The sequence below is a fragment of the Hipposideros armiger genome, unplaced genomic scaffold, assembly GCF_001890085.2.
Source record: "Hipposideros armiger isolate ML-2016 unplaced genomic scaffold, ASM189008v1 scaffold_252, whole genome shotgun sequence".
Lineage (NCBI taxonomy): Eukaryota > Metazoa > Chordata > Mammalia > Chiroptera > Hipposideridae > Hipposideros > Hipposideros armiger.
Window position 1 is genome coordinate 837,204 of NW_017731602.1, and position 16,888 is coordinate 854,091.

At 39.8% G+C, this 16,888-nt stretch overlaps 1 protein-coding gene across 5 annotated transcripts in view; it reads left to right on the plus strand.

Annotated features, from left to right (window-relative positions):
- Positions 1-303: 303 nt before the first annotated feature.
- ARB2A (ARB2 cotranscriptional regulator A) overlaps positions 304-16,888 on the plus strand; it is a 450,108-nt gene continuing 433,523 nt past the window's right edge. Inside the window, exons 1-2 of one of the 5 annotated variants that reach the window (XM_019655919.1) lie at positions 323-463; positions 11,297-11,314. The gene's annotated coding sequence lies outside the window, so the exon portion shown is untranslated. Of the gene's footprint in view, positions 464-11,296; positions 11,315-16,888 lie in introns of those variants that run through there. The other 4 variants (XM_019655916.1, XM_019655914.1, XM_019655918.1 and 1 more) reach the window with 4 other exon arrangements.

The window sequence follows — 16,888 nt, forward strand, 5'->3', positions numbered from 1 at the left end:
TTGAACGTATGCGGGATAAACACCATGGTTGGAGAGTGGGCAATTGGCGGCATGGACACGCCCGTTACTGTTTTTTAAATGCCGCTGGGGGACAAGGCTTCAGAGTGGCTTCAGGAAGGGGCGTCCGTCGTTTCAGGAGAAAGAGTGAAGGAAGGGCGAGCAGAGCCCGCAGGGCAAAAACGTGACAACCTTTACCTCCCACAGGGCGCTCTCCCAGCCCACCTAGAACCACAGGAACCAAGCCAGCGACCGCGCCCCGCCCACTTCCGGATTTGTCGCCGTCGCGTGCGCAATGACGTTTTAATCTCTTGCGGACCCCGGAAGTGCAACTCGAACTTGTTCGGGGCGCGGATCCCGAGAGAGAAAGTCTTAACAACCGCACGAGGGAGTTCGACTGGAGAGCTGGAAGGCCACGCCTCCTCCCGCCTCCCCCCGCAGCCCTGTAGCTGGGGGAAGAGCTCAGGTAGGACCTGCGTTTGCTGGGACGTTGAGTTCCCGGGGCAGGCCAGGGCGGAAATCGGAGTAGGGGGCTGGCCTGGCCCGTCTCAGGCGGAGATGGCTGGTTCCAGGGCCGGAGGCTGCCCGGAGCTACGCCGAGTTTCTTGCGGACACCTCTGCCCTATGTCCCGGACCCCTGTGATGCACAGGTTCCAACTGCCGTTTCCACTCCTGGCGGGGCCGGACACGTGTGCTCACTGAATGACTTTCCTTACATCTGGACACATGCGTTCTGTGAGCCCCAGAGACCGTTGAGTAATGGGCCCTCCTACTCTTTCTCGGGACAGGAGGTACTGCGGTTCTCTGGTTAAAGATTTTTTTTTTTTTACAAAAATTATCATCTGCTATAGCTTTACCAAAAGTCATTTCTTGCAGACAGAAGGTTAAAGTGCAGTTATATAATTAATGCTCTCAGAAGTTGTAACATGCATGGGCACTGGTGGGACATTTCACTGGCATGAATTCTTATTGAATATTTTTGACTTTGAAAAAAGTTTTGCATGTTTTGGAAGCAGTGTTTTGTCTCCCTCGTCCAGAAATTGAACATGTTCTAGTGCTCCAGAGTGGGTATCTGTTGGACCAAGTAACTGGTTACTTAATATTTGACTGTATTTATTGACAATTAGTTTTGTTGCATTTGCCCATTTCCCCAAATCCTCAGAAAAGTTATAAAGGAAAATTCTGTGGTTTGCAGAACACCAAGTGCCTTGTAACTTTTTAACAAAATATGTGCAATGTGTTGTTTGTTATGCAACACATGGTATTTTTTTGTCTTAAAGCAATGTTAGAGGTAAATTCTTTATCCTTGTTCTTTATCTTGAATTGTGAGGGACTGATACACTGTATTCCTTTAGCATAAGACTGAGTCAGAGTTTGACGTGCTTAATTAAGCTTGTACCGTCAGTGTTAGTTCCAGGCTTTTCTCTGACTTTTAAACCAGGTGCCCCTTCCACTTAATCAGTGAAACCTAAACCAGGGATGCTCTGGATGGCTTTGAGGCAGTGGCTGCTGCAAGGCTGGCAGATGGAAGAATATTACCAAGACCAAGAGGGAGATATATGTAAAGCTGTGAACATCCGTCTATTCATTCATTTAACAAACGTTTATTGGCCACCTGCAATGTGCCAGGTAGTGTTCCAGGTGTTGGGAATACAGTGATGACCAACAAAGCCTTGTGCTTCAGGAGTTTATATTGTAGTGGGTGGAGAAAGAAAATTAAGTAAATATATATCAGCAGTGATAAGAGCTATGAAGAAAAATAAAGCTCATTAAGGGGAAAGAGAATGATGGAGGATGCTCTTTTGGATAGTGGGGTCAAGCTCACAAGGGGACATTTGAGTAGAGATCTGAATGAAATGAGAGAGTGGGGGACAGGTGTTTTAGGTTAGCAAAAGGTTCTAAGGTAAGAGTATGTTTGATGTATCTTGGAATAGCAAGGATGTAGGCATGGGGCATTAGGGTTTAAAAATATTGAGAATGATTATTCAGTGATATGGTGTGTGCATGAAGGACTTTAGTGATTGACAGCCTATTTTTCTCAGCTTTCCCAAACAGTCCTCTGTGAGGAGAAGCTGATGTCCTTAGATATGTAGAGATGTTTCCGCGCTCTACATTAGTACTAAAAGTTAAACACCATTTACTCGTACGTAACTTGCACTGTTTTAGAGTCAGATTGGGTTTGCGCAGTAGCCAAGGATGACTAACTAGCAAGCACTTCTCTGCTCTATGTCACCTTTACTTTTCATTCATTTTTTTTATTGTGGTAAAATATATAACATAAAATTTACCATTTTAGCTACTTTTAACTCTACATTTCAGTGTCATTAAGGATATTCATACTGTTATACAACTATTATTACCATTCATCTCCAGAACCTTTTATCTTTCTCAACTAAAAATTTGTGTCCTTTAAGCATTAACTCCCCATCTCCCCCTCCTCTCAGTCCCTAGCAATCACCAGTTTACTTTCTGTCTGTGGATTTTTTTGTCTGTAGGTACTTCGTATACATGGAATCATACATTTGTCCTTTTGTGACTGGCTTATTTCACTTAGCACAATGTCTTCATGTTGTAACATATGTTAGAATATCCTTCCTTTTAAGGCTCAATAATATTCCATTGTATGTATAACACTGCCTTTTGTTTATCCATTCATTTGTTCATGTTGCTCCTACCTTTCGGTTACTGTGATTAATGCTGCTGTGAACGGGGTGTGCAAATATCTGTTTGAGCCTCTGCATTCATTTATTTGGGGTATATACCCAGAAGTAGAATTACTAGATCATATGGTAGTTCTATGTTTAATATTTTAGGAATTATCTTACTATTAGGTTGGTGCAAAAGTAATTGCGGGTTTGGACCATGAATTTAAAATCATTATAACTAGGCTCAAACACATCTTTATTTTTTTATTTTTTTATTTATTTATTTTTAAAGATTTTATTGGGGAATCGGGGAAGGCGAACAGACAAGTTGCTGTCCTTTTGTTCTTCAGTGTAGTTGTGGAGGACATCTCTTCAATGGTCCATGTTGCTATTATCATTGCACTCTTCCCAGCTGAGGCAGGTTGGTCACCGGCCCTTGGATGGCCACTCACGGCAGCTCATGCCAGCTGCCGGCCACTCACGGTAGCTTTACAGCAGCCCACTGCAGCCCCACTGTAGCCTATGCTGTCGCCGGCGACCCACGGCAGCCCAGCTCCAGGCTGAGCTGTTGTTCACCATCTTCGCTGTAGAGGGCGAAGCATCACTGTCCCAAGTGGGATCTGAACTGGTGGCCCTGTTGCTCAGAGCTCGTGCTCCCAAGCCAACTCTTAACCAACAAGCCACCCGGCCGGCCTAAGCACATCTTTACTAATCAAAATAGGAACCATTACAATCAACACATTTTTTGCCAATGAGAAATACATTTGTTTTATTCCTGTAGCATAAAAATCCATGCTTCGGGATTCAACGAACTCTTGGAAAGCATTTTCTGCATCCTGCTGGTTGTGGAAGTGTTTTCCCTGCACAAAGTTCTTGAGATGCTTGAAGAAGTGGGAGTCCGTTGACGAGAGGTCAGGTGAATATGGCAGATGAGGCAAAGCTTTGTAGCCCAATTTGTTCACAACTTTCGAAGCATTGGTTGTACAACATGTGGTTGTTGTCATGGAGAAGAATTGGGCACTTATCTGTTGACCAATGCTGGCTGCAGGCATTGCTGTTTTCTGTGCATCTGATTGATTTGCTGAGGGTACTTCTCAGATGTAATGGTTTCGCTGGGATTCAGAAAGCTATAGTGGATCAGACCAGCAGCAGACCACCAAACAGTGACCATGACCTTTTTTTGGTGCAAGTTTGGCTTTGGGAAGTGCTTTGGAGCTTCTTCTAGGTCCAACCGCTGAGCTGCTCATCGCCAGTTGTCATATACAATCCACTTTTTGTCCCACATCACAATCTTATCGAGAAATGGTTCATTGTTGTTGCGCAGACTAAGAGAAGACACTTCAAAACGATTTTTTAAAATTTATGTCAGCTCATGAGGCACCCACTTATCGAGCTTTTTCACCTTTTCAATTTACTTCAATGCTGAACGACCATAGAATGGTCAACGTTGAGTTTTTTGGCAATTTCTCATGCATTTGTAAGAGGATCAGCTTCGATGATTGCTCTCTGTTGGTCGTTGTCAACTTCCGATGGTCAACCACTACACTCCTCATCTTCATGGCTCTCATCTCCTTTGCAAAACTTCTTGAACCACCACTGCACTGTATGTTCATTAGCAGTTCCTGGGCCAAATGTGTTGTTGATGTTGCGAGTCGTCTCTGCTGCTTTACGACCCATTTTGAACTCGAATAAGAAAATTGCTCAAATTTGCATTTTGTCTAACATCATTTCCATAGACTAAAATACATACAAAATAAACAGCAAGTAATAAGCCATTAGCAAAAAAAATAAGTGAGAAATTGTGCATTAAAATGATGTATAACATAACTACATTTATTTAAGAATATTCCAATATCAAAGGCAAATTTCAACAATGCAAAAACTGCAATTACGTGTGCACCAACCTAATATTATCCACAGTGGCTACCCTGTTTTACATTCCCACCAGCAGTGTACAGAGATTCCAGTTTCTCCACATCCTCACCAAACACATTTTCTGTTTTTTTGGTAATAGCTATCCTAATGAATGTGAAGTAGTATCGCCTGTGGTTTTTATTTGTATTTCCCTAACAATTGGTGATGTTAAGCATCTTTTTATATGCTTTGGGACCATATGTATATCTTTTTTGGAGTACTGTTCATTTGTTTTAAGATCTGATTTTAATTGAAATTCTTGGAGGTTTGTTTTTGTTTTTGTTTTGATGAAACTTTTAAGGATTAAGAAGGCAGTGACTATGTCTTCTGTTGCTTTTTTAACACTAAAATACTATAATTGTCAAAACTTCAATGTCTAGACCAAGTATCTGCAGTAACTCCAAACCTAGAAATAAAAGTAACCATAAAGCATCTTTTGTAACAATGAATGAAACTCTGAGTATCAGATTGTGATAAAAAAAAAAGTTCAGAAAAGCCAAGGATCATCCGGACCTGTTTTGATTTTTTTTTTCTTTTTAATTAGAAGGCAAAGAGTGTATTGACTGTGCCTATAAAGTGGATCTCTTTTGTCTGGTAGTTGAGAAGAGCAGGAAACAGAAGAGACAAAATGATAAAACAGAGAAAAAAAGTTGTGTATAGCAGTACAGCATTTGAAGATGGCTAGATGGAGAGTGGCAACGAAGATCAGGAACAGTAATGGATGACAAGCAGGGGAGAGCGGGTCCAGCAATAAAGTGACAGGAAGTCATATAGCTCTACAGGTTGGAACAGGATGAATGATAGGGTGAGTGAGTGTGAATCACCAGCCATATCTTGGCACATGGTATTAAAGTCAGCCATTTGGCCTTGAGTAATTCAGTCAGACTTATTGTACATCAGGTAATGTATGTCAGTCCATCTGGTTCAACAGTTAATGTTAGGAAGGTGTATAGTGTATATACTCTTACAGGAAGAAGCTAAGTCTTTCAGACCATGTATCACATGATTTCCATCTGTAATGAGGTTTAATTAAGTAATTCAGTGAGTGGTTGTATAATTTAACATCATTCAGCATTGTTAAAATTTATTTTTTTAGATTATCTGTTTAATGAGGAAAGGTTTTTTTTTTTTTTAATCCAGAATGGCTAATGGCCCAATAATTAAAGGTAACTTTTTCTTTTTCTATTGAGTGTTTTGTACACTATCATTATCTATTAAATATGCTTGGGGTACTACATTTAGCTAACTATTTCAGTTATAAAGCTCATTTAAGTCAATTACTTTGCCTTAATTTAATGAATGAAAATTTGTACCACAATTTTGCTTATCACTCTGGCAAATTAAAATCGATTAATTCGCTACAGATGAGGTGTCAGATGACTGACTTGCTTAAAGTTTCATAGCTAAGTTAAAGACAAGTTTTAGACAGCAGTGCTGTGCTACTTTCTCTGATAGTGTATCGTTGTCTCTTTTTGAGAACATTTCATTTTTGCAGTATAAATACTACAATATAGATAATAGAGATAATTTTTGCTGTAGAGGAAATATTACTATGAAGACAGATCATTGAAACAAAGCATTTATTTTGTTTCCATTTCTTTATAGCAAATTGGATATTTTAAGCCTAATGTAGGTAGAATTGATTTGCTCAGAAGTTACAGAGATGCTAATAAGACTAAGCTTGTGGATTTGGGCCCTTGTAAGGTCCAGCAATAGCTTAATACAGGAATGATCACAACTGGTACCCAATAGGGTAACTACAAAGGGCTGTAGGATGTGGCTGATATTCCTATCCCCTGCTAATCATATTGCCATCATGTGATCCAGCATTAGAAAGAAGCTAGAAAGATACTCTCTGTGGCTCAACAGACACATTACCACTATTTAAAAAACAATTCAGAATTAACATCCAAGGTAATGAAGGAGTCTGGCACCCTTTTCATGTACAGAAGCATAGCTTAGTTTTGTGTCTTGTTTAGAGCATGGACAAACTAGAATAATGACCAAGATTATAACTCAAGATGAGGCATTTAAAAAATTTGAAAACTTTGATTAATTGATGAGTGAGATGCTGTCTTGATTTGAATTACCCCATTCTTCTGTGTATCATCGTTTTTCCTATACTTATGTAAATGATTCTGGTATTAACACCAATAGTTTGGAAATTAATTAATCATCTTGTTCCATTTGATTTAAATTAACACCTTAACACCCTCTGTTATAGTTGGAGTATTTATCTTAAATGCTTATATCGAGGAATTGGTTGGGAAGGGGTATGAAAGATCAGTTAAGAAGGTTGAGGAAGTTCAGGCAGAAAAGAAAGGAAGGCTGTCACTAAGGATTAGTTGGACAGGAATAGGACTCTGGTCTCAAAAGAGATGGGGAGAAGGGGGTGGGTGGGTAAAGGAACAGGGAAAGGCCCAAAATCTAGATGAGCTCAAATATGAGGGAAGTAAACTAGGTCAAGAGTTAGTTGGTTAGGGTCTCAGTGATTTGATTCAGTGAAAGCTGGATACCTAGTCATAAGACAACCTGGCCCCCACACTTGAGGATCTTAACATGCAGTTGGCATGTCTGCTACAAAGGTAAGACTTCAGCAAAATGTTTTGTGCTGTGATGGAAGTAAGTATAGGATGCTGTGGGAGAGGCATGGTGCCTTGCCTGGGAATAATAAAAGGCTTTCTGGAGAAAAGGATGCCTGAGTTGAGAACCAAAGGATGAGTCACTTAAAAGTAAAATGGAAAGTCATTCCAGACAGAAGAAGTAGCTTTTAGCAGTCTGATGTTTGTAAAAAAAACAAAAAGGAACTTGCAGTTACAGAGCAGAAAGCTTGATTGTAGTGAGAGATGGTGTTGGAGAAGGAGATAGGAGATAAGCCGTTGCAGGGGGAGAGGAGCAGAAGCTGTGAGGAGAGATGATTTGTACAGTTTGCTGAGGAGTATAGATTTGCCACTCTAGGCAGTAGGAAATACTGAATGGTTTCTCTTGTCTGCTGTGCAGTAAAGAATTTAACCTTGCTCAAAAAGAGGTCTGGCCTTTGCCCTCAGCTTCTGGGGGTGGTAGTCTCTAGTATCTTTGTTTTCCTGGAGGCCTTGGGTTACGTTGTCTAACAGTGTGACCTAGGGTGGGGGCTGACAATTCCCATATGGTCTTAGGTTGGAAGCTTTTGGTCACGTGGTATCACTTGACCTGGAAACAGATCAACCATGTGCACAAGCAGTCAGCCCTGTCCCTATGAAGCCCCAATAAAACTCTGGACACCATGTCCCTTGCTAGCTTTCCAGGTTGGCAATACTCCATGCATATTGTCACACATAGATAGTGGCAGAGTAACATGTCCATGACTTCACAGAGAGAGAGCATCAGAAGCTCCATGTTTGATATTCTCCTGAACTCTGTCCTATATGTTTTGTCTCTTCCCTGATGTTAATCTTTAGCCTTTCCTGTACTAAACTATAACTGTGAGTATAACAATCTTCAGTGAGTTCTTTGAGTCTTTGATAATAATAATAGCAATAATAATAATTTATTCTCTAATAATACTAGGGAATTATTGAACCTGAGGGGGCTTGGGAATCCTCTGAACTTGCAGTTGGTATTAGAAGTGAGGGTAGTCTTTTGTGAGGTCTGTGCCCTTCAACCCTGTAGCTGGCTAAAAACTTCCACATCTCCTTTCTCTGCTCCTCCTTTCCTCTTTGCTTAGTGACAAAACTGGCCTTAGCTTTTGAAAGCAGAGCCAAATGAACTGATGATATTGAAGTAACCTATCTTCTAAGATTAGAGGGTATTTGGAGAAGTATCAAGAGTATTATAACACAGATGTCCCTGAACATGATAAAATTCCCTCATGCTTTCCTTTCTAATTGCTATGGACTGAATTGTGTTACTCTAAAATTCATATGTTGAAGCCTTAACCCCCAAGAAAGTAATTAAGGTTAAATGAAATCATAGGTTAGAACCCTGATCTGATAGGATTAGTGTCCTTATTAGAAGACACACCAGAGATCTCCCTAGATTGTATCTCCACCCAGTGAGGATGTAGCAACAAGGTGGCTATCTGTAACCCAGGAAGAGGGTTCTCACCAGAAACTAACGTTCCCAGACCTTGATCTGGGATTTCTAGCCTCCAGAACTGAGAAAATAAATTTTTGTTGTTGAAGCCACCTACTCTGGTATTTTGTTATAACAGCCTGAGCAGACTAATATGCCAGTTAATAGCTGATCTATTATTTGTCTTAATCAATGATTGAATTGCTTATGCTCTAGTAGAGGAATGTTTAGAATTTAATGAACTTTTGTCTGTGTTTATGAGTTTTTGCTCATTTGCTTGTCTTGTTCCTTTATTGCTTTCAGTTTTCTGTCTGACTTATTTTACTTAGCATAATAATCTCAAGATCCATCCATGTTGTTGCAAATGGCAGTATTTCATCTTTTCTTATGGCAGAGTAGTATTCCATTGTGTATATATACCACGTATTCTTTATCCAATCATCTATCGAAGGATACTGGTTGTTTCCATGTCTTAGCCACTGTAAGTACAGCTGCAGTGAACATAGTGGTACATACGTTATCTTTACAGATAAATGTTTTCAGATTTTTTGGGTAGATACCCAAGAGAGGGATTGCTGGGTCATATGATAATTCTACTCTTACTTTTTTTTTTTTTTTGAGGAACGTCCATACTGCTTTCCATAGCAGCTATACCAATTTACATTCCCAACAACAGTGTATGAGGGTTCCTTTTTCTCCACAGCCTCTCCAACCCTTGCTATTTGTCTTGATGATAGCCATTGCAACAGGTGTGAGGTGATAGCTCATTGTGCTTCTGGTTTGCATTTCCCTAACAGCTAGTGAAGTTGAACATTTTTTCATATATCTGTTGGCCATTTGGTTACCAGAGGGTAAGGGGGAAAGGGATGGTAGAAGAGAGTAAAGGGGGCCAAATATATGGTGATGGAAGGAAAACTGACTCTGGGTGGTGAACACAATGGAATGTATCGATGATGTATTATAGAATTGTACACTTGAAACCTATTGTTTTTTGACCATTGTCACGCTAGTAAATTTTAATTTAAAAAATAAATAATTTAATGAACTTGGTTTTCCATAGACCCACTTTAAAGTTGAATCACCTGAAATTATTCAAAACTTGAAAGAAGAAATCAATCAGAAAGGCTTTAATGAAGAATTTTAGATTACATACCATTTAAAGTGACTGAGAAAAATGAAGGTACATGAAAGAAGATGAAAGGAAGAAGGAAAATGGAATGAAAGATGATAGAAAAATAATACCTTGTGTTATGCTTTAGGAACATCCAATCTAATTTTCTGTACATTTTGAAAATAGTTCCACTGAGGAAATTTACCTTCTAACAAAATTTATCACAGATTTATTTTAAAGAGCTATTTTAAAAAGTACTTCAGAACATTAAAAAATGGATTAACCCAGAGTTTATTAGGAACTTAACCTGCTACATTTAGGCATCCCTAGGGCTCTGACAGTGAGTAGAGAGGTTTCAATTAGATATAAAAAGCAAAGGAGAATTTAATAGAACTCAAATAAAATTAATAGATATGTGTTCCTCCACAATTTTGTGTTCGTGTGTGTGTGTGTGTGCGCGCGCGCCTGTGTGTATTCCTATTTTCTAGGTGTGGTGAAAGCGTTTCGGTGGGCATTTTTTTAAGTAAATAAGAGAATGAAAAATCTAAGGTAGAGTATAGGAACCTTCCAAGTTTTGAGGAAGTATAATATTTGAATTATAAGCATTGATTATTTGCTTATGGATATTGCAATGGTATAACATTTTAGAAATTAGCCAGCGAGATGTCAAAAAATGTTAAATAGAGAAAAATGGCACAAAAATAAGACTCGGAGTTATGTGTTTGCAAGGGATATAATTACAAACATTGACATTAGAATTAGTCCTAGGTAGTAATGATATGTCAGGAACCATGCTATCCAAATGTAGATATAGCATAGGGAGATATATCATGAGTTGTAAATGAAGATGTTTGAGGCACATAGATATATATGGTAAAGACCCAAGGACAGAAGGAAATATTATTACCATATTTTAAATTAAAATTTTTTTTTAAAAGCCAGCTAGTTTGAAGAAATGTCAATTACCTATGCCAATATTTGAGACTCATGGTTTGGCTGTTCCAAAAACGAGAGTAATCTTGTAGGCTTGGTTTTGGAAAGTACTTTTGACCTGATTTTACTTTCGGAGGAATTATTCTGTTGGATCACTGTAGTCTTATTTTTATTAGTGGTATATCTCTTTTTGCCCTGTCTGTCGCTGAACTGTAAAGGGGAATACTAGATAATTATACCCTCTATAATACTGCACAGAGCAGAGTTTGCAAATTGGAGACCCCCAGGCTTAATGGACCTGCATAATCTTTAGTGTTTTAAAATTAGTTTCCAGCTAATTTCAGTAAACATCTAGGTTTTGGGTTTTTCCTGAAAAATGGAAAGTTCAGCACACTGGGCCTTCCTCCTGTGTAGCAACAGTTAAGCAAATAGCCATTGCCTTGAAGTGAGCTCTGTGTTTTCCAGTTTGTTGCAGCCTCACACTCAGTGCAAACTTGACTTAGAGGCCTCACTGCCTGCATTTACTGCTAACTTTCTGGGGCCTGTAGACATTTGAATTGTTGATTATTGCATTATATAAACTTTAATATGGATACTATTTGTTTTTGACTCTCTGTGGCTATACTGTACTCTTTTGTTTTTCTAGATACCTTCAGTGATCAAGGTATGGTATTCAGTGTAGCCCTCCCACTGTAAGTAGTAGCCTATGCTGTAAATTACGCATAGGTTTTTTTTTTTGTTTGTTTTTTAATCCTGTTGTGCTCCAATAGCCTCCCTTAAGCAGCTGTCAGGGTAGTGGTGGGGTCTTTCCTGTAGATTGGTTCCGGCCTAAACGTTAAACAGGATAGATAGCTCTAGGTTTGGGTGCAGGATCCAACAATGTTGCTTTTTTTGGAGACCATTTTGTACCCATTTCTTCCAGCATCAAAGCATTTTTCATCTCAATCCTGTTTCTTTAGGCTCTTTTTCTACTTTTTTCTTGGTGACTAATAATGATAAATCAGTTTGTGTTAATGTATTTGACAGATAATTAGGATTAGAATATTGTTTTGGGATAATATTTCATTATTTTGAAGCAGTGTGAGAGACTGTAATGGTGAAAATTTTCTCTGCACTAGGAATACTCTAAATACTTTTAAGAAATTAGACAGTTCAGTTTTATCATTGAGAAAAATTTATGTAAAACAAATTTATTCTGAATATTTTCCTCAATAAGAAATACATATTATTATTTTTATCTAAACAAGCATATGTCGGGCGGGCGAGTGGCTCAGCTGGTTAAGAGCTCGCTTGGGAGCACCAGCTCTGAGCAGCAGGGCCCTGGTTTGGATCCCTCATGGGCCAATGACGCTGCGCCCTCTACAGCTAAGATGGTGAACAACAGCTCAGCCTGGAGCTGGGCTGCTGTGGGTTGCTGGCGACGGCCATAGGCTGCAGCAGGCGGCAGCGGGCGTGAGCTGCCAAGGGCTGCCGTGAGCGGCCGTCTGCCTCACCTGGAAAGAGCGCAATGACGATACCAACATGGGCCAGTGAAGTGATGTCCTCCACAACTAGACTGAAGAACAAAAGGACAGCAACTTGTCTGTTCCCCTTCCCCGATTCCCCAATGGTGTTCCCTCCCCCAATTCCCCAATAAAATCGTTAGAAATAATAATAAAATAAACAAGCATATGTATTTGTTTTTAACTGTTCTAATGTTCTAGTTAAAGTGTAATTTACCTCTCTCTCTCTTTCTCAATGAAGAAAGACTTTCAGCCAGATCAACCCTTAATACTGAAAATACTGAGTTATGTAAGCTAATTTTTTACTGTTTTTTAAATGTTAAGGACAGTAAAAGAAAGCATTCTTGTTTTAGTATATCCAAAGGAAGCCTTCCTCACATAGAAAATAAATTATTGTTGAATTGGAAAGTCAGTAAGCAATTCAGTAATGATGAGAATGAATGAATCTGGGAGCTTAAGTGATGTCCACTAGTTCATTGTGACTTAAATATATATTGTCTATTGCTGTGTAACAAACTATCCCCAAATTTAGCAGCCTCAAATGAAAAACATTTTTGCTCTCACACAGCCTCTTAGGGTCAGGAATTTAGGAACAGCTTAGCTGGGTGGTTCTGGTTTCGGATCTCTGAGGAGGTTGTATTTACAGTGTCAGCCAGGGTTGCTGTCATCTGTAGTTTGGGTTGGAGTCTGCTTCCAGACTCACTCGTGTGGTTGTTGGCAGGAAGCTTCTCATATCACATAGGCCTCTCCATAGGGCTGCTCACAGCATGTTTTTCCCTAGAGCTGTGATCTGAGACAGTGAGAGCACCCTAGACAGAAGCCACAGTCTTTTACAACATAATCTCAGAGGTGTGATAGTAACACCTCTGTTTAGTATTGGTCATACAGATCCACTCAGGTACAGTGTAGGAAGAGACTGCATGAGACTGAAAACAGGCTGTGGGGAGCTGGTGCCACATCCCCACAGTCCCCGGGGGTTTATGTCCTTCCCACATGCAGATGCACCTTCTTCGCAAGGCCTTCAAATGTCTCATTCTGTTGCTGTATCATCTCAGAGTCCAGAATCTCATCATCTAAAGCAGGCCCAGGTGGAGATGGGGTTCTTTGGGTGTGGTTCCTTAAACACAGCTCCTTGAATACAGTTCCTCTCCGCCTGCCTTTCCTCACCCCCAGCTCAACATACTGTGGTAGGACAGGCCCAGGGGAAAATGGGAGACACAAAGATGTCACTGGTTCAGAGCAATTCAGAGGTCCAGATGGGCAAGTATTAGAAGTTTCTTCATTAGGTTGGAAGCCTGGGAATAGGATTCCCAGCTTTTCCTTCTGAGCTCTTGGTTTTACCAGTTTTTTTCATGAAAGATAGCAGATGTTTGCAGGTGAGTAGTTTTCTCAGCCTGCTTCCTGCCAGGGGAATGTTGGAGTCCAAAGGTCTCTCTTCATTTAAAATATATTAAATCTTTTAAACATTAAATAAAAAGATGTATTAATATTTTATAAATCTTGTGGATGTTCTGTGAATTCTATTCAGATACATTCCTTTTGATAAAAGCCACGCCTACAAATGGCTTTGAGATCAATCTTTGCATACTTTGGGCTCCTGCTAAGAAGGCTGAGGGAGAAGGCCCTCACGCTTCCTAGAACTTTATCGTTTGAGAGGATCAATAATACACACTCTACTCTGTTTAGAGGGCTTTTTGTCTAGCTGACTGGTATTCTGAGGCACTACCCTTAGGATTATGAGGTTTTAAAAAAAGGTTTTTCAGTCATATCCCCAGCTTCATCTTTGAAACATGTTTTCCTCGTAGCGCCCTAGATTTGATCTTTGCTCAGAAGACCTTTTCATTTTAGCAATATTTGCCTTCTGGAGAGAAATTTTTGAAGTAGACTGTATTTTTTAGAACAGTTCTAGCTTCAGAGAAAAATTGAGTAGACAGTTCAGAGGGATATTTCCCTTATCCTCCCTGCCCCTTCCCTTGCACAGCCTCCTGGACTGTCAACATCCTGCATCGGAGGGGTACACTTGTTATAATCAGTTAACCTACATTGACACATCATTATCACCCAAAGTCCGTACTTTACATTAGGGTTCTGTCTTGGCATTGTACATGCTATGGGTTTGGACATATGTATAATGACATGTATCCACCATCCTAGTATCATACAGAATAGTTTCACTGCCTGTTCATCCCTCCTCTACACCCCTGTCCCAGACTCCAGACAACCACTGATCTTTCTACCATCTCCATAGTTTTTTCCTTTTCCAGAATACCATATAGTTGGAATCATGTAGTATATAGCCTTTTCAGACTGGCTTCTTTCACTTAGTAGTGTGCGTTTAAGTCTCCTCCCTGTCTTTTCATGGTTTGAATGCCCTTTTTTTAGTGCTGAATAATATTCCATTGTGTGGATGTACCACAGTTAATTTATTCATTTACCGACTGAAGGACATCTTGGTTGTTTCTAAGTTTGACAATAGCGACGAAAGCTGGTATAAACATCTGTGTGCAGTTTTTTGCAAGTTTTCAACTCATTGAGATAAATACCAAGGAGCGTGATTCCTGGATTATATGGTGAGAATATGTTTAATTTTGTAAGAAACTGCCAAATTGTCTTCCAACATGGCTGTACCATTTTGTTTGTCACCAGCGATGATGAATGAGAGCTCCTGTTGCTCTTTACCCTCACTCACCAGCATTTGGTGTTTAGGATTTTGGCCATTACAATAGGTGTATAGTGATATCTTGTTGTTTTAATTGGCAATTTTCTAATGACGTATGATGTTGAGCATCTTTTCATAAGCTTATTTGCTATCTGTATATCTTCTTTGGTGAAGTGTGTATTCAGATCTTTGACCCATTTTTTTAATTGAGTTGTTTTCTTACTGTTGAATTTCTAAGAATTCTTTGTATATTTTGGATAAGATACCTTAATCAGATATGTCTTTTGCAAATAGTCTGTGGCTTGTCTTTTCATTCTCTTGACAGTGTCATGTCATTCATAGAGCAACTCTTTGCTCCTTTTTGTTTAACAGTCCTTTCATTATTTTTCTCACTTCTCATGTTTTACTATAAGCAGCAAAAAGAACCAGGTAGCACAGTCAACACTGGTTGGAAATCTCCTTTGTGAGATCAGCCAATTCATTAGGTACATTTTCTACTTTCTAAATAACTGCATGGGACAATGCTGCTAAAGTTTCTGCCTCTACATAACAAGGATACTCCTTCCTTAAGTTTCCAATGACATTTACTTTACTTTTTTTGCAAGTCCTTATCCACAGCCTTATCAATAAGACCATGGGGCTTCTATTAACACGTTCTTCAGGGTATCATAGGCTTTCTCTAACACTTTTCATAGAGCCCTCTGCCTAGTTCCAAAGCCGCTCTCACATTTTAGGTTTTTGGTGTGGTAGGACCATACTTCCAGGAGCCAAAATTTGTATCTATTGCCGTCCTAAAAGAAACCCTTATATCCTATAGTTGCAGTACTAAGGTTTCTGGAAGACAGTCATGTGGATGACAATTAACAGCACAACTTAAATTTGCAACCTCGAAGGAAAGATTAGGACGTTGACAATTGGGATGGGTACCTGTGTGCAGATTCTGATGCAGGTAGGACCTTGGATCTCACAATTCTGTTGAACCTCATCTGCCAGTAGAAGCAGTCCTTGGACTCCTTCCCAGGAAGCCTGTCTCCCCTGGCTCAAGGACCCTGCAGCGGCTTCCCCTGAAGTGGCTGCCTGCAGTGGACTGCTGATCTTCCTCTTCTCTTATTTCAACCACCTTCCTGTAGCCAGATTTGAGTCCAAAAAGGCCCCAGAGCGTAAGGGAAAAAGCTTAAACTACTAAAAAGTGTGACACACACCCAAAGAACTAGATGAATTGTGCCAGTTTGTATCTACAGAAATCAGAGGAATAATGGATTCTAAGAGTAGAATTATTTTGAAGGAATATAAAGGCAGATTAGGCAATGGTGGTAGTGATGGTGGTTAGTGATGGTAATGTCAAGTAGTCATACAAGGATTATACTGTTACGAGGATACTCCAACAGTCCAGTTAAGAAGTGAGAAATGATGGGGGACCTAAGTGAAGACAAGAGTGATGGGGATAGGAAATGAGGAAATGATGCTTTTTGTTCCTCTGATGAATTGTGCATAATTTTTTAGCACTTGCAATTTAATGTTCTCTCTCACTAGACCAAGCTATTTGACTTTAGGACCACTCATTTTTGTAACAGCATGAGAAGCAGCAAATAAGTTCTAAGTTCTTAACATACATTAATTCATTTGATCCCCATAGCTATTCTTTATGTGGGTACTAACATTAAATGCATTTTTCAGAAGTGGCAACAGTTACCGTGTTGAAGGTTCTCAAGACTCCTCTCAGGCTTCCTGATTTGCAGGAAGGACTCACAGAGCTCAGACAAGTTGTTATATTCACAGTTACAGTTTGCCACAGTACAAGGATTAAAATCAGAAAAAACAGCACATAGGTCAGAGTTCAGGAGAACCAAGGCACTAGCTCCCAGTTGTCCCCTCTCAGTAGAGTCATCGAAAGTGTTTAATTCTCACAACAGCAATGTATGACAACAAGTGCAGAATGTTACCAGCCAGGGACGCTCCCCTGAGCCTTGGTGTCCAGGGTTTTGTTGGGCATCAGTCACGTAGTCATGGAGTGCCCACATAACAGACCTTACCTTCTCAATCTTGAAACCCCAGAGATCAAACTGATACAGCCTGC